The following is a 6,530-nucleotide window of genomic DNA, read 5'->3' on the forward strand; positions in this document are numbered from 1 at the left end:
GCTCACGGCCTCAGTGACTGTGGCTCACGGCCTCAGTGATCGTGGCTCACGGCCTCAGTGATTGTGGCTTACGGCCTCAGTAATCGTGGCTCACAGCCTCAGTGATTGTGGCTCACAGGCTCAGTGATTGTGGCTCATAGCCTCAGTGATTGTGGCTCACGGCCTCAGTGATTATGGCTCACGGGCTCAGTAATTGTGGTTCACGGCCTCAGTAATTGTGACTCACGGCCTCAGTAATTGTGGCTCACGGGCTCAGTAATTGTGGTTCACGGCCTCAGTAATCGTGACTCACGGCCTCAGTAATTGTGGCTCACGGGCTCAGTAATTGTGGCTCATAGCCTCAGTAATCGTGGCTTACGGCCTCAGTAATTGTGGCTCACGGGCTCAGTTGCTCCACAGCACGTGGGATCTTCCCAGACCAGGGATCGAACCCCTGAACTGGCCAGGCAGATTCTTATCCTCTGTACCACCAGGAAAGTCCGACATGAACCGTTTTTAAGGTCTTTATTAAATTTATTACAATATTGTGTCTGTTCTATGTTTTGGTTTTCTGGCCACCAGGCTTGTGGAAGCTTAGCTCCCAGACCAGGGGTTGAGCTCTCACCCGCTGCAGCAGAAGTGCGGAGTCTTAACCCCCAGACCACCAGGGAAGTCCCTGTAAACATTTGAAATTCTCATACCCCCAGTCTGAAGAGTTCTGACTCTCTAGACCCACCCCCCTTGGAGAAAGCAATGGCACCCCACCCCAGTTCTCTTGCCTGGAAAATCCCATGGACAGGGGAGCTGGTAGGCTGCAGTCCATGGGGTCGCTGGGAGTCGGACACGACTGAGCAACTTCACTTTCACTTTTCACTTTCATGCATTGGAGAAGGAAATGGCAGCCCACTCCAGTGTTCTTGCCTGGAGAATCCCAGGGATGGGGGAGCCTGGTGGGCTGCCGTCTCTGGGGTCGCACAGAGTCGGACACGACTGAAGCGACTTAGCAGCAGACCCACCCCCCAACCCATTTGTGTATAAGCCGTGCCCTGAATGACTTTGTGAAAAACTGAAAACAGGTCTCAGGCCCCATCGGCCACGCGCTTCCCGGGATCCCTCTGGAGCACAGAGCAGGCGTCCAGTGCCCACGGCCTTGGTACCTGCCTCGGTCACGGCCTTTGTCACGGCCACGTGCTGACGCATAGCCATGGCCAGACCATCCGGGCAGCAGCCTTGACCTGTTCCCACCCTTCATGACCCCGGAGAGGGATGTCCTTGGCCTGCCCTGGCCTGGGGGTCTGCAGCCCCCTGCCCCACCAGGGCGTGTCCGGCCTCAGCCCTGCAGGCTGGAAAGCCAGGGCCAACAATGTCATTGTCAGCTCCGCTCGGCCCCGGTGCTTAGGGGGACATTGGTGACGGGAGGACCCTTAAGAGCCAGTAACTCCCGCTTAAAAAAAAAAAATTATTTGTTTGGCTGAGCCGAGTCTTAGTTGTGGCCTGTGGGATCTAGTTCCCTGACCAACGATCGAACCCTGGATTTGGGAGAGTGGAGTCTTAGCCACTGGACCACCAGCGAAGCCCCCCATCACACCCGAGTGGCCACTTCCTCCTGTAAAGCTGAGCTGCTCTGGGGCCAGGCTGACTGCAGTCTCCAAGACCCCAGGCCCACTGCGCCGTGCGGCTTTGGGCCCTTCCCACTGCTCACAAAGTTCAGTTCCCCCCACTCCCCTCACAAGACATCCCCCCCAGGCTTCTGTGGGCCAGGCATTTGGTTTCAGCAAGAGCTCAGTAGCAAGCTGATAGCGGCTTTTCACGAGCCATGTTATCTAGTAGCTACATCAAAACCACAAGCCCCAAACCCCAAAGGGGACCTCCTGCTGGAGGCTGCCTCCCTGCGGAGCCCAGCGGCTCCAGTTAGGCAAGATGCTCATGCCTGTTCTGCGCCCAGTGTCTAGAGAGGCTGCCCGGGCGCTGGGCCCCCGGGATAACCCTGACCGGTCAGCAGTGGCAGCAAACGGCAGGGCATCGCGCCCTCTAGCTCCCCGCATGCGGCTCCCAGAGTGTGGAGGGCAAGCTGCTAACTCAGAGTTCACCAACCTCAACGTTCATCTCATCCCAAAACAGCCCCCGAAGTGACGCACAAAATAAACCCCACGGTACGTTTACCCCTCCCCCCTCCATGCCTGGCGTTCCCCAGCCCCCCGGTCCTGTGGTAAGATGGGCATTTAGGTACCTGTATCCACAGGCTTGGCGGTGAAGCATCTGCCCACAGTGAAGAAGACACGGATTCAGTTCCTGGATGGGGAAGATCTCCTAGAGGAGGAAATGGCAATTCACTCCGGGATTCGTGCCTGGAGAATCCCATGGACAGAGGAGCCTGGTGGGCTGCAGTCCACGGGGTCGCACAGAGTCAGACACAGCTTAGTAGTGACTAAACCACCAGCACATCCGACAGGGAAATCAGAGTTGGAGGTCCCTCCTCCCAGTGTGTTCAGACAGCCCTCTGGGCCCTCAGTCCCCCTGGGACAGGGAGTCTTAGCCACTGGACCACCAGGGAGGTCCCTGCGGGCAGGTCACATGCTGGGAGCTTCCGTTTTCTTGTCTGTCTGCTCGGTGAAGCAGAGGTGACCCTTCCCCGGGCTGCTGGGAATGAGGCTGGGATGACGTCACCGATGCAGAGTGCAGCCAGCAAGGACCTGGTGCGTTATTTGGGAATTCCCTGGTGGTCCAGCGGTTAGGACTCTGTGCTCTCATTGCCGAAGGCCCAGGTTCGATCCCTGGTCAGGGAACTAAAGATCCCGCCGGCTGTACCGTGCGGCCAAAAAAAAACCCAGCACCTGGCACACCCACCTCGCGGTCTGTGATTTGCCTCCTTACCCGTTTGATGGAGTTTCTGTATCCAAACCTCCCCATTTTCCATGAAGTCTCACTGTTCTTGCTATTTCTCTGATTGGAAATTAAATTTCTAATGCACATCTCAAAAATTAATTCTTGCCTGCCCTCGGCTGCAGACGTTTTCTCCCTCTGCGTTCCTCTCCGGGCTTCGTCGTGTGAGCTTTCACGTTGAGGTCTGTTTCTCTGGCTGCACTGGGTCTCCACTACAGACCGGGTCTGCGTGCAGGCTTTGTCTAGTTGCAGCGACCAGGGCTACTCTTCGCTACAATGCTGGGGATTCTCACGGTGACGGCTTCTCGAGTTGCAGAGCACGGACTCTGGGGCGCGTGGGCTTCAGGAGTTGTGGTGCACAGGTAGTTGCTCCGAGACATAGTTTATCTTCCCAGACCAGGGATTGAACCCATGTCCCCTGCACTGGCAGGCGGACTCTTATCCACTGAGCCACCAGGGAAGTCCCAGGTCTGTGTTCCTTTTTCAGTTAATATTAGGTATGCTGTGGTGTTCCTGGCGAGCTACAGTCCATGGGGCCGCAGAAGAGTCAGGCACAACTGAGCAACTAAACAGCAGCAATCCAAATACAGTAGTGTCTGTATGTTAATCCCAACCCCTTCCTGCCCCTTCAGGACCATGCGTTTGTCTTCCGTGTCTGTAGGCCCGTCTAGCACCATTTGTTGAAGAGAATATTCCCCCTTGCTGATTTGCTTTGGCATCTTTGTCACAAATTAATCATATATGTATGGCTCTATTCCTGGGCTCTCTATTCCATCACAGTCCAAGAGAAATAGAACCCAAGCTATAAACATAAGTAGCAGGTATCATTTTGAATTTTCTGGTAACCACATATTACAAGGCGGGCAGCTATTGGACTGCTATATTAATAACGTGTAGTTTAGTCACCCAGTACCCGCAGGCACTGTTTTATGAATGAACCCAGCCTGGCAAACACGGGCAATGGGGTGTCATGAAGTATGCATCAGGTGAAATAAAACAGGCTCAGTCGGTCCATAGGCTGGAGCCTCAGCTGAAAGCTGAGCCCATGAGTTGTGACTTCAGTGCAATGTTATGTGAAGTTGTTAGTGTTAGTCGCTCAGTCGTGTCCGACTCTTTGTGACCCCATGGACTAGCCCACCAGGCTCCTCTGTCCACGGCATTTCCCAGGCAAGGATACTGGAGTGGGCTGCCATTCCCTTCTCCAGGCGAAACTGTGTACTCAGCGCTAAACATCTCCTCCCAGCCTGGCTCAGGAGAGCAAAGAGCAGGATGCTAGATCTGTGATCAATACCATGAGTAATACGAAGTTTATTTAACTCTAAGAGGCAAGAAATTGTTAAAAGACTGAAATAAATCTTAAAATAAGTGTTAGTTAAAACTAACCTATAATATTCTATGCCCGCCTCATGGATTAAGTTTTTAAAAGCAATCAGATGAGACTTACTGGTTAAAAAAACAAAGATTTAAGGGAGAAGTAACATTAGGAGAACAAAGGTTGTGAATCAGCGTGTCTTTAGAATTATCGATTAGTTAACAAAAAATAAACAGAGACAGAACAAACTGCTGGGCTCAGCACCACTTTCCTGACTCCAACCCCCGTAAAAACAGCAGAAAATGTAGTTTTAATGAGAGTGAATACATAATAGGACTAGACTGACTGTAGAAGAGTTTTTTTTTTTTATTTTATTGAAGTGTAGTTGATCTTACAGTGTTCTGCTGATTTCTACTATACAGGAAGATGATTCCATTATGCATGTGTATACATTCTTTTTTATACTCTTTTCTACTGTGGTTTTTTCAAATATCTATCTGTGTCTTTATTTGGCTGCCTGAGGTCCTAGTTGCAGCACCCAGGGTTTTATTTGCATCACATGGGCTCTTGCGTTGTGGAAGGTGGACTCTCTAGTGTACGGGCTCTGGCGCGCGTGGGCTCAGCTGCTCCATGGGATGTGGGATCCTAGTTCCCAGCCAGGGATCGAACCGGTGCCGACTGCATTGCAAGGCAGATTCTCAACCACTGGACCTCCGGGGAAGTCTCCTTTATGGTTTATCATAGGATATCAGATCTAGTTCCCTGTGCTATGCAGCAGGACCTTACTGTTCATCCGTTCTCTATATAATAGTTCGTATCTGCTAACCCCAACCTCCCTGTCCTTCCCTCTCCAACTAGAAGATTTTCTGAAGATTAGAAAGCACACAGAACATGATCTATGGAGGGAGAAAAGACAACAAAAGCAGTAGCCCAAAAGCAACAGGAAAGCTGGGGATGTCGTTGAAGGATGTTCTGAGCCCACAGGACAGCTGGGATGAGAGCCCAGGGCACCTGGCTGCACCCGCTGACTTCTCCCTCACAGTCCTTCTCTCTGCCAAACGTTTGCCTAAGTAAGTATTTTAAAAGTGATCTCAAGTTACAATACTTTGGCCACCTGATGCGGAGAGCTGACTCACTGGACAAGACCCTGGTGTTGGCAAAGACTGAGGGCAGGAGGAGAAGGGGGCCACAGAAGAGGAGATGGTTGGACGGCATCATCCACTCGATGGACATGAGTTTGAGCAAACTCCGAGAGACAGTGAAGGAAGGGAAGCCTGGTGTGCTGCGGTCCATGGGATTGCAAAGAGTCAGACACAACTGAGCGACTGAGCAACAGGTTATAGAACTTACAACACACAGGGAGCTCAGCTCGGTGCTCTGCGATGACACAGAGGGGCTGGGATTGGGAGTTGGGGAGCGTGGGAGGGGAGGTCCCAGAGGGAGGGCCGACTGTGTGCACAAGAGAGACTAGCACACACTGTAAAGCAATTGCACTCCAATAAAGAACAACTTTAAATGAAACTAAGATCAGAAGAAAGGAAGAAAGAAAAATTCCCCCACTAAAAAGCATCGCATAAACAACAAGGTCCTACTTATAGCGAAAGAACTATATTCAGTGTCCTGTAATAAACCATAATGGGAAAGAAGAAAATAACAATAAAAAATAAATAAAGTACAATGGGAAAAAAGCATCCCGGTTCATTACCACAAATAGCATTTCTTTTACATTTTCCTATGTTCAAGTATATTTTACATACGCTTATTTGTAAGAGAAGCAGGCCTACAAGTTTTTGTCCTGTTTTTCATTTAACCTTATATAACATATTTGGGGGCAGGAGGAAAAGGGGACGACAGAGGGTGAGATGGCTAGATGGCATCACCGACTCGATGGACGAGAGTTTGAGTGAACTCCGGGAGTTGGCGATGGACAGGGAGGCCTGGCGTGCTGCGATTCATGGGGTGGCAAAGAGTCGGACACGACTGAGCGACTGAACTGAACTGAACTGAACATATTTGCCATCTTGTCACTGAATCTTCACAGCTTTTGTTTTTAACATCTACATAATATACGTTGATTATGATTTATTTTCTTTTTTCCTTCTTTTTGACCATTTGGGTTGTTTCCAATTTGTGCTATTATAAATAATGCTGTAATTGACATCTTTATTTCCTTGGCTGAATTTAAATCTGTTTCATGAATTAAAAGCAGCTGAATTGACTTCTGCTTCATTCCTTTTTGAACAGAAATGGAATGTCCTGGTTTTGTAACAAGGAACAGTCTAAATTTAGGTTTACAGATCAGGCTGTATGACAAGTCACAATCGCAGTGGCAGAGTTCCTAAAGCGTTTCAGCGTC

At 50.5% G+C, this 6,530-nt stretch overlaps 1 non-coding gene across 1 annotated transcript; it reads left to right on the forward strand.

The window, feature by feature from the left end:
- Positions 1-2,692: 2,692 nt before the first annotated feature.
- Positions 2,693-2,765, forward strand: TRNAE-CUC. The gene has a single exon. It is a non-coding gene; the product is annotated as a tRNA-Glu (tRNA).
- Positions 2,766-6,530: the final 3,765 nt, after the last annotated feature.

Source organism: Bos indicus x Bos taurus, chromosome 25, assembly GCF_003369695.1.
Source record: "Bos indicus x Bos taurus breed Angus x Brahman F1 hybrid chromosome 25, Bos_hybrid_MaternalHap_v2.0, whole genome shotgun sequence".
In the NCBI taxonomy this organism is placed as follows: Eukaryota; Metazoa; Chordata; class Mammalia; order Artiodactyla; family Bovidae; genus Bos; species Bos indicus x Bos taurus.